The sequence below is a fragment of the Mastigoproctus giganteus genome, chromosome 8, assembly GCF_048544385.1.
Source record: "Mastigoproctus giganteus isolate SK-2022 chromosome 8, ASM4854438v1, whole genome shotgun sequence".
NCBI classification, from domain to species: Eukaryota; Metazoa; Arthropoda; class Arachnida; order Uropygi; family Thelyphonidae; genus Mastigoproctus; species Mastigoproctus giganteus.
The window spans coordinates 81,090,981-81,102,332 of NC_143582.1; positions in this window are offsets into that span (position 1 = coordinate 81,090,981).

Sequence of the window (11,352 nt, forward strand, 5' to 3'; positions counted from 1 at the left end):
ACATTCAGAATGAGCATCCGTTATTAAAATTGATGTTCTAGATTTGATTTTTTTTTTTTTTTTAATTGGAAACACCAAACACAAAAGATATTACAAACTATACTACTTAGTACCATGTGTGGGTAAGGTTGAGAAGACAAGATACTTGTTCACATTAGACTTGAATTTCTGCAGATTGTAAATTTTAAGGAAGTACATGCGAAGGAAGGTTGTTCTAGAAAATGGAAGTTGAAGGGATAACTAATAAAATTTGGTTCAGTGAGTTTGATGTTGGACAGTAAAAGAATGCTGACTGGTTTTGAAATGGGGGAATATTGTAGATGCCAATTCAGGACAACAGCACCCATGGAAGTATCTGTAGAGAAGGTATGGAACAGAAACCAAATGTATTTGAGACAGAGTGAAGAGACTTTCTAGAGATGGGTCATTAACCCAGCTGCCCTCTTTTGAGTGCAGATCTAGAAGTATGAGAGAGGTTTTGGGTGTACCACCCCCAGATGTGGAAACTATTCCATGGTAGGATGGATTTGAGATTTGTACAGAATGAGCACTTTAGAAGAAAAGTAACATGAGAGCAAGAGAAAGTACAGTTTTTTAGATGCACAGTAAGCAATATCTGATGGGTGTATGCCAAGAGAGACCAGACGTCAGGGTAATCCCTATTATTGATGTTTGATTGTCTACTGTCTTCGATGACAGTAGGTCATCGAAGACAGTAGACACCTTTTCTAAGATATAAGACAGGACTGAGTTTTAGAAGGATTGAAATTATCTGTTTCCTTTGCTCCACTGGAGTTAAGGAATAGGTGCTGGAAATTTGAGATGAAGCTGTTGTGCATGGCAAAGTTCCTTAAACTGGAAGGCAAGATGCAGTGTGATATCATCAGCAAAACTATGGATAATATTTCCAGTCAGTGGAACATCTTAATATACAAGAGGAAAAGAGTGGGAAAAAGAACCGAACCTTGGGAAACACTAGCATTAATGGAAAAGCTAGAAGAAGAGAGCCTGCAGAGAAAACTGGATACCTAATTGCAAAAAAAAAAAACCAATCCATAAGATGGAGTCTTGTTTAAAGAACTTTTATGACAAACAATCAAAAGCCTTAAAAATGTCAAGAGAAACAACCTGAGTTTCAGCATAAATTTCCATTGAATTTGTCCATAGATGGGTAATATAAGCCAGTCTATCAGAACTGATGCAATCCATACTGGAGAAGTAGCATTGAGACATAAAACAAACTAAAGACAAATGTTTGATGAATAGAAGTGATAGTGATGATTCAGATGTACCTCTTTTGAAAGAAAAAGGTGCTCAAAAACATAATGAAAATAGTCCAGGGACATTGAAAACAGTTTGGACTTGCAGACAAAAGAAAAGCCACAATTTAACCCCGGGGGCTCACATCTGGTGAGTATGGGCTTGGCATACCCAGGGTCCTGAGCTGGATATCATCATTCTTCTCTTTCTTGGTGATTCCCTCTACTTTTGACTCTCTCTCTCTCTCTCTCAGGGTAACTTGGGAACTTTTTTTTTTCCTGGTGCAGCATAAGCCTCAGGCTTCCTTGCATCATATGGTTATTAATAATAATAATAATCAGATGGAAAGTTTCAAGATACAGTCACTCCCCAACTTACGTAAGGGTTGCATTCTGCGTAACTCAATGCGTCGGAATTTCCCTAAATGCTTATGCAGCACTCGCAACTATGTACACTGAATTTGATTGAAGCAAAAAACGGAATGTTCGTTGAACATGTAAATAGAATTATTTATCCAATTTTTTTTATCTCGTGTGCAGGAATAATTACAGAAGTGTACAAAATTACAAAAAGAGAGGAGACGGGCATAACTTTCCAGCTGATAAGCTTTCCAGCTGCTGTGGAAGTTGAGGGCTGTGCAGATTTTGGAAACCAGTGCAATGCTTGAACATATTAAACCACCCATTGTTTGCCATGAATTTGGCTTGGTGTTCACCGTACTTATCCTTAATATCTTCATAAATACTTGTTGTTTTTGCTTGAATGGCCATTGGATTCAGGGGCACTTGCTTCTGAATCTGAATTTCCATCCATATTATTAATAGCTTTTCCATATTTGATATAACACCTGAACGCTGTTTTGTGATCACTGTTGATCCTTTAACATGTTCTTTTATATGTGCACTGTCTCTTAAAATAGTATTCACTATTGAAGCAGCGAGACCTAATTCCGTGCAGCAGATGACAAATTTTGTCCTGCTTAGTACTTCTTAATTAATCATCTTTATTTCTAAATCAATTTTGTTTTGTTTCCTAGCACTGCCAGCACTTACACTTTCCATTGGTCCTTTTCCCTTCACCATTGTAATAAGTAAATAGGAATGAAGAGAAGATTCTGAAAATTTGTTTTTTATATGATTGAAGATTTCAGTGAAGGGGAACTCATTTCACCATAATACTGTAACGTAAAAACCCACAGAATTCCAGTTATTGGGATTATTGCAAATGCACTAAGATTGAGTTTACTACCCATTTATAGGGCAGGACACATAGCTTGAAGACATGATGACAGATGGACTAAGAAAATAACAGAATGGTATCCAAGAGGAGCTAGAAGAAAACCTGGAAGACAAAGGCGGAGATGGATAGATGAAATTCATGAGTTTGTGGGTAGTAAATGGATGTCCAGTGCTCAAAACAGAAGGAACTGGAAAGTTGCTGGAGAGGCCTTCATCCTGCAGTGGATTGAAAATGGCTGATGATGATGATGACCCATTTATAATAGATTGCACTAACAGAAAAGCCCAATAAACCAGAAAGTGCAAATTGTTTTTGTTTTATGGTAAAATGTGTTTTAGAAAAATATCACAGAGGCATTCAAAATTGATTCTTATAACGGAATATATGATAATGATGAAAGTGTAGTGCAATTTCCATTATAAAAATGGCCTTTTAGAGATAAATAGCTTAGTTATATAGCAAAAATTTCAATTTCCGAGGTCTTGGAACAAAAAAATTGGGTTCAGTTCACATTACGATATTTTCACGATACCTCCATTTATTCCTACGGGATGTAAAATACATTTCCATGATTTTTTAAAGTTTGCACCGGCCGGAAAAAAATTAGGGAAAGTTGAATTTCCGTAAGTCAAGTATTACGTAAACTGGGGAGTGCCTGTAGTTTAGTTTAGGGGTGTCTGATTAATGGATTTTTTCCATTACTTTGGAAAGAGTAGAGTAAGTGGATGGGAGGGATTTGTCACCCTTTTTAGGAACTGGTTGGATATGAGCAAATTTCAAAAGCACAAGGCAAAACACCATTGGAAAAAGAAAGTGTAAAAGGGTGACACAAGACGGGAGTATGCTCAAGATGTTGAGAACAAGTGGAGAAATGCCATCAGGCCTGGAGCTTTCTTGGTATCCTTTTGGCCTAAGACCATGGAGGTATTGAGTGGAGTATACAGTACTGGGAATGGCAGGAGGAGATTTGGGTCTGGCCCAAAATCCCAACAGCCCAGAATCCCGACAGTATCTACTATATTGTAAAAATATATGAATATAATTCTATATATTTATTAGTTTTTTTAGTAAGTAAAAATTTACCTTATTAGATTAATTTTGTAGAAGAATATAAAAAAAACTTTTAATAAAAAAATAACACCTCTCAATTTTAAGATCATGTTTTCTGTTACAGAAACAAAGTTTTAAAATACGTCAGCAAAAAACGACTTAATTCATTTTACTTTATTATATTGCATTTAATTGGTAATTTTTCAAGTCAAATTTTGGTATTTGTATAGGGCGTTTGAGCAATAATTATAGGTACAGCATTGAAATGCTAAAGATAAAAAAAAACTTGAAATAAGAATACTTTTGGAATATGAAAATTTAGAGTAATGTATTTTGGCAGCTGTGTAACATTTATCATAAATATCATTAACATAACTAAAACTAATTATACAGGTTGAATATCCCTAATCCGAAATGCTTGTGGCCGGAAATGTTTCGGAATACATAGCATGGTGGAGTTGAAGTAAGATGGAAATAAAATTTAGATTTCATGCAAAAAATTCCATTTTATTTATCAAAAAAAAAAACATGGTCTGCTTCCAAAAGAATGTAAATACAACAAATACTAATTCAAAATTCATATTTCATGTGAAAAAAAAATTCCCTTTTATTTACCATCTTAAGAAGGAACATCACAAGCGGTCGAGGGACCAGGAACTGGGGCCTTCAGGGAAGTTCTTTTAGAACTTACCTTTTATTTTATAAACTGACTATTTTTTGTTCTGTTATTACATACACGCTGCTCTTCAATGAGTTCATCACTTTTTTCACCATGTTGTCTATACGCATTTTTACTGCAGTGCTAACAATATCTTCATCATCTCTTTTACTATGATTGCCTTGATTCAAAACATTTCAGCTATTTCACCATCTGTCATTGAATTAATAACTGGAGCCTCATGATCAATGTTAGGAAGTCTTTGATCATGATCATAGACTTCCTCTATATCCACATTTTCCAGCTTACTGACTGACTCCGAAGGCACTGTTTTTGCATATCTAAGAAGTTCAGACATCTTTTTCTCAAAATCATTAGCTTCTTCATCATCATTGAGCATAGTTGCAGGCTAGCGGTTGTGTTAGGGATGCTTAACTGTGTCTTTAGTCACTAAGGTCCAGGCATTTGCAACACCATATATGGCATCCTTCAGGTTAAACGCCTTCTGAAAACCTTCCATACCCACGGTTCTGTTCACTGCTGCCAGCATGCTGTTAAAGAAAGTGTTTTTATATTTACACTTCATTGATCTAAGGATACCCTGGTCACATGGCTGAATTAATGAAGGCATGTTTGGGGGAAAGTACATGGCATAAATATTATTTTTGATGAGCAGAACAGTTGTTAAGAAATAAAATCTTGCAGCCATCATCCAGTCAAGCTTCCCTGCAGTAAGCACGAGCTGCTGATACAAAATGTTTGTGAAACCAATCAGAAAAGATGTTCCTGGTGATCCATGTCTTTTTGTTAGCTTAATAATGGATTGGTAAGAAATTCGCTCCTTTAAAACAGTGGGGATGCAAGCTTTGGCCTAGCACATCAAGTTTACATTTATGCATGCCTACTTCATTAGTACATCCCAGCATAATCTGACCTTGGCATCCTTAATTCCTGTTGGGACTGGCTCATCAGCTGTAGTTAGTGTCTCCCTGGGGCAATAATTATAAAACGATGTTTCATCAGCATTATAGACTTGTTCTGCCATCAGATTTTCATCCGCGATGATCTTGGCAAACTTGTCAATGAATTTCGCCGCTGCCTCGTGATCAGCAGATGCTTTATCACCACAAATCTTTAAAATTTTAATGCCGTGTCTTTTCTTGAATTTCCGTAATATTGAATGCCTGTTGTTTGAATAATATAATATGCCTGTTGAATATTGACACTTCACTTCAATTTTCAGTTCTTTATGATAGATTTTTGCTTGTTACATGATCAGCTAACCGGTAAGTGGCATGTTCACTGCAGTATTGGCAGATCCTCTTTCAAAACACAAACAAGATTTTCATTTTTAGCTTTATGCAGTGTTTTTCTATTTTTAATTTAACTTCTGTTCATCACTTTCAGCATAAAACTTGAACAGTTTACCCTTTCATTTTTTCTGGTTGTAGATGGTGGTTGTTCCAACACCAAACTCTTCTGCAAGATGTGTCACACTTACACTGCTGCCGTTTCTTCAGCAAATTCACTTTCTGTTCTATAGATAAACTTAAATGCTTCCTCTTATCACTGCTGCCCGGAGTATCAGGTTTTTTTTTTTTTAACATTTTCAACAATATATTTGCACAACAGAGCAGAGAATAAACTACACAAACTGTGAGTAATGGACATAGACACCTTGCATTGATGAAAATTGGCGCTTTACTGATGTCAACACCACGTTACAATTCTTTCCCGCCAAGGCTCCCAGTTTCCAGAACTTTCCCGTATTTTTCAAAAAGTTTCAGTTTTTGGAATTTCAGATTGAGGATGCTCAACCTGTAGCTTTACGTTCACGAATTTCTGACAATTACATTAATCATGACCATGGGCACCAACAGGATATTTTGAAAGGGCTAACAGGAAAAAATATTCCCTATTCCATTTTCTTCTATAATAATATTATTATAATAAGAAAATGGGATTTCTTGTTAAAGATTTTGCAGTGGGAGAGGAAAGAACTATTTACAACAAAAGTAAATATTCAATGCCTATCATGTGCTCAATATTGGATTATGGATGGTACATTTAAAACCGTGCCCATAATTTTTTTATCAATTATATACAGTACATGTGCACCTGTTGGTAATGAAAACTATCATATTCCCTTTCCCTTAGTTTTTGTTGATGAATAAGAGTGAAGAAAATTAAACGTTTGTTTCAAGATATGATTGACTTTGCCAATGAAACTGAATTGAGACCACAGGCCACATTAACTGACCTGGAATTACCTGCAATAAATGTCTTCAAAGGTGAGTTCCCTGTCTAATAGGGTCTGTTTTTTACACCTGGGACAATGTGCTTGGAGAAAAATTCAAGCAAGTGGACTGGCATCTCAGTACAGCACCGAAGAAGAATTTAGCTTCTTCTAGAATTTAGAAGTTGGCTGTTTCGATATTTGTGTGCTTTGGCATTTATTTCTTCTGGTGAGATACCACAAGCATTTAATGTTCTGAAGCCACATTTACCGAGGGAAGCTAGTGATACGATAGAGTAGTTTGAAGACAATTTTATATATGGAAGTAAATGGTATATGCATAATGGTATGGTAATTTGCACTCCACCATTATTTCCACCAACATTGTCTGTTTTTTACATTGTGTATCTGATGAAACGTTAGATTAGGCCTAATGGGTTTTCTCTGAAACCACGAGTGATGGAGTTTAGTCATTCGCTTCTGTGAAACCAATTTTCCATGACATACAATCAATTTTGAATGCCTTGTGATATTTTTCTAAAGCACATTTTCTGGAGGTCACAACCATAAAAGAATAAAAACAATTTTCACTTTCTGGTTTATTGAGCTTTTCTGTTAGTGCATTTTATTATACACGGTTAGTAAGCTTGATCTTATTGCATTTGTGATAATACTGATAGCTGGAATTCTGTGGGTTTTTAAGTGTAAACTTGTGATCTTTACTTTTATAGTCTGTGAATATACCTCCTATTTTTGCTTATTAGAATTGCCATTTAATAGAATTAAAATTCAATTAGCATATGTGATCACGAGTGGCACTTACTACATATTGTATAGTGAACTGTATTTTAATTATGGAGAGTCCATCGTAAAGTGATTTTATCGTACAGTGAACCAATCATAAAGTGGGGGTTCACTGTACTCTGTTTTGTTCTCTTCATATTACTGTATGTTTAGTTTAGTTCAGTTCCGGATTCAGTAATAGTATTGTCCCGAAACAGTGTGGTTTATTATTTTTCTGTTTTTTACAGTAAAATGTAAACAAAAAAAAAATGCGTAGATTTAACATTGCAACAAAAAAATGGAAATTATTAATAGAATTAAAAAAGGTGAAAATTTAGGAAATCCTCACCAAAGAGTTTAATATAGGGACTTCAACAAAAATTCTAATGCTATATCAGAATTTGTTGCCTGTGGATAGTGAGAGGACCCAGCATCAAAAAGACGATGTTGAAACCTGAAAATGCTGCTTCAGAGAGTGCATTTTATTTGTGGTTTCTTCAGAAGTGAAGTTTAGGTGAGCCAGTGCCTGGACCAATTGTGTGAAAAAGCATCAGATTTTAATCGAAAATTAAGAGGTAACGAAGATTTTAAGCAAGCACAGGTTGGTTGAAAAACTTTAAATTGAGACATGGTATATGTGAACTAGATATTCAAGGCGAGAAACTTTCTGCAGACAAATTGGCAACGGTGCCCTTTAAAAGTAAGTCTGCTTCAGTTATTATTATTAGCTGTATGGTACAAAGAAGCCTGAGGCTTATGCTGCACTGGCCAAAAAAAGTTTCCCTATTACCCTGAGAGAGAGAAGTAGAAGGAAATCACCAAGAAAGAGAAGAAAGATGATATCCAGCTCAGGACCCTGGGTGTGCCAAGCCCATACTCACCAGATGTGAGCCCCTGGAAGAAAAACTTAATGTTGAGACGGGCTTATGGAAACCATTACTGAGGAAAACATTAGCCACTAAAAGAAATGTCTGCACCAGGTTTTAAGATGAGATAAGAGCAAGTTGCAAATGCTACTGGGACGCACAGATTGTCGTGCTCGTTATTGGTAAGTTGAAAAAAAATCTTTCTTCAGAAAAATGCCTGGATGGGTGTTTCTGTTTTCTGAGACTGGTTTATAATTTTTTTTTTTTTTTTTTTTATTCCTGAAGTTAAAAAAAGACAGAAAACCACAAAAAAAAAAAAAAACTGCAAAGTTTTACTTCTATTAGATAATGCACCTTCCCATCCACGTGACAATGACATTAATTGCATTTCAAATTTTAAAGTTTTATTTTTCCCACTGAACATGACTTTCATTCAGCCTTTAGACCAGGGCATTATTGAGACTTTTAAAAGGTTATTACATTTGCTTCTTTCCAATGAAGATTCGTAAGGTATTAGTATAGGAATATGATGCAAGAAAGCAAGCTTATGCAGTATCAGCCAAAAAAAAAAAAAAAAAAAAAAACCACTTCCACTTCATCCCTCCATTCGTTCGAAAAAGTCTGTTCCACCAAGATGTAGGATAGATGTGCAACTTCTGTCTTTCCTCAATCTGAGTTTATGCCCTCTCAGGTGATTATTCTGTGCAAGAGGAAGAATCCCATCAGCATTTAGTATGCTCAAACCATTCAAGGCTTTATACACCTCTATCAGATCACCTTGCCAGTGCCTAGTCTCCAGACACTGTAATTTGCAGAACTTAAGCCTTTCTTCGTAAGAACAACCCTTTGTTCCATTCACTAATCTTGTTGCCCTTCTCTGTACTCATTCCAGCAGCTCGACATCCTTCTTGAAATGAGTCCTCCAGACCTGTATAAAGTATTCAAGGTGTGGCCTGACCATTGCCTTATACAAGGGAATAATCATCTCCTTATCCTTGCTAGAAAAATTCCTGTATATCATTGACAAGACACCATGAGCTACTCTTGCAGCTCGTCAGCACTGCTCAGAGAACTTCATATCTGCCTGAACAATTACCCCCAGGTCCATTTCATTCTCTACCACTGTCAGTGTAGTACCACAGAGTTGATACGTTGCCCTGAGGTTGCTGTTTCCCATATGTAGTACTTTACATTTTTCAATGTTAAACTTCATTTGCCACCTCTCAGCCCATCTGCTTAACCTTTCCAGATCCTGTTGCAGCAGCATAACATAAATAGTATCCTTAACAACCCTACCAACGTTGGTATCATCTGCAGACTTGGACATTAAGCTTGATATACCATCATCAATATTATTTATAAATACAGAAAACAATAATGGACCCTACCCTGAGGGACTCCACTAATAACATTAGTCCACTATGAGCAGTGTCCATTGATTACCACTCTGTCTTCTGCCACTCAACCATCCCCTTATCCATAGCAGCAATTTGCCTCCAATGCCACACTGTTCCAATTTGTGCAGCAGTCTTCCATGTGCATGAGTACCAAAAGCCTTTCCAAGATCCAAGTATATAATATCAAAGTTATTCCCTGCATCCAGTTCTTTTGTGACTACATCATAGTATCCAATCAAACTGGTCAGGCAAGACTTTCCCTTAACAAAACCATGCTGTGTCCGAGCTATAACTGAAGTCTTGTCTAGATTATCCTGCAGTGCTTCTTTAACCAGTGTCTCCATTAATTTTCCTGGAACAGAAGTTATAGGTCTATAATTACTGTGTCAGCCTTTGATCCTCCTTTGTGAATTGGAGTCACATTTGCACATATCCAGTCTATGGGTACCTCCCCTGAGTCCAAGGAAGCTCACATAATTATGGCTAAGGGTTTGCTTACTTCCTTTGCTGCCTCCTTTAATGTAACTGGATAGATCCCAGCCACCCTGGGGTTCCTTTTTTATGTTTATCCTCAACAATTTCACCTCCACTTTCCTCTCAATTATTACAAAATCATCTAGCTAACTGCCAGAGTTTAATTAACCTCTGGCATTCCCCTCCCTGAATAACTCCTCATGTGTGAATGTCGATGCAAAATATTCATTTAGTTTGTTAGCTACCTGAGCAGGATCATCAACAGTCGAACCATCGATATTAAGTGGACCGATCTGATTCATCCCCTTCCTTCTAGTTTACATAAGAAAATAACTCTTTGATGTTTTTCTTTTCATCCTTTGCCAAAGATTTCTTGTAATCTGCCTTCGCCTGCCTAACCTCCTTTGTACTTTGGTTACAGATCAACTTGTATCTGTCATAGGCTTCTGTGTCACATGCTAATTTATATGTATCCCATGCATTTTTCTTCTCTGCCATATGTCTCATTAGTTCATCTGACATCCATTTAGGCCTAAACCTTGAACAATATTTCTTAGTTGGTATGTAAAGCCTAGTAGCTTCCAAGATAAGTTCTTTGAATGCTTCCCATTTTGAATTTGCTGTTCGTAACATCATCAGTTGGTTCCATTGTATAGAATTTAAATACTGTCTCAGACCATCATAGTTGCCTTTACGAAAGCAATAACCCTTCACTTTACCCCTGATGGTAGTCACCTCTTTGAGTAAAAATCCCACTTCAGCACACTGTGATCACTGCCACCTAGTGGTTCCTGTATCTGCAGATTCTTAATGCATGAAGAATCACTACTGATAATCAAATAAAGAGTATTGCTCCCTCTAGTTGCCTTCCGAACATGCTGATTTAGAAAACAATCATCCAATAAATCCACAAAAGCCTTGCTAGTGTGTGAGTGACCAACCCACAAATTCCAGTCAATATCTGAGAAATTAAAGTCCCCCATTATAAGACTCCCTGATTTACTGGCCCACTCTATTTTCCTGTATAGTGTCTTATTATACTCATCAGAGTCATTAGGCCTATAGCACACTCCTACTTTCAATTTTGATCTCCCAATGCTTATGTCACACCAAACTGACTCGACACTGCACTGTCCAGTGATGTCGACTAGCTTCACTTCCTTGGATTTTGTGTGTTTCTTAACTAATAGCATAACCCCTCCTCCCTTCCTATCTGTACACATTGTACTCCCCAAATTCCAGTTCTGCATTCCTTATATCTGTGTGACACCACGTCTCTGATATCCCAACAATATCTGCCTTTGATGTTTTGAGCAATACCTCAAATTTATTTACCCAACTCCTAGCATTGGTGTACACGCAAGTATACATGCACCTGTTCCTATTCTT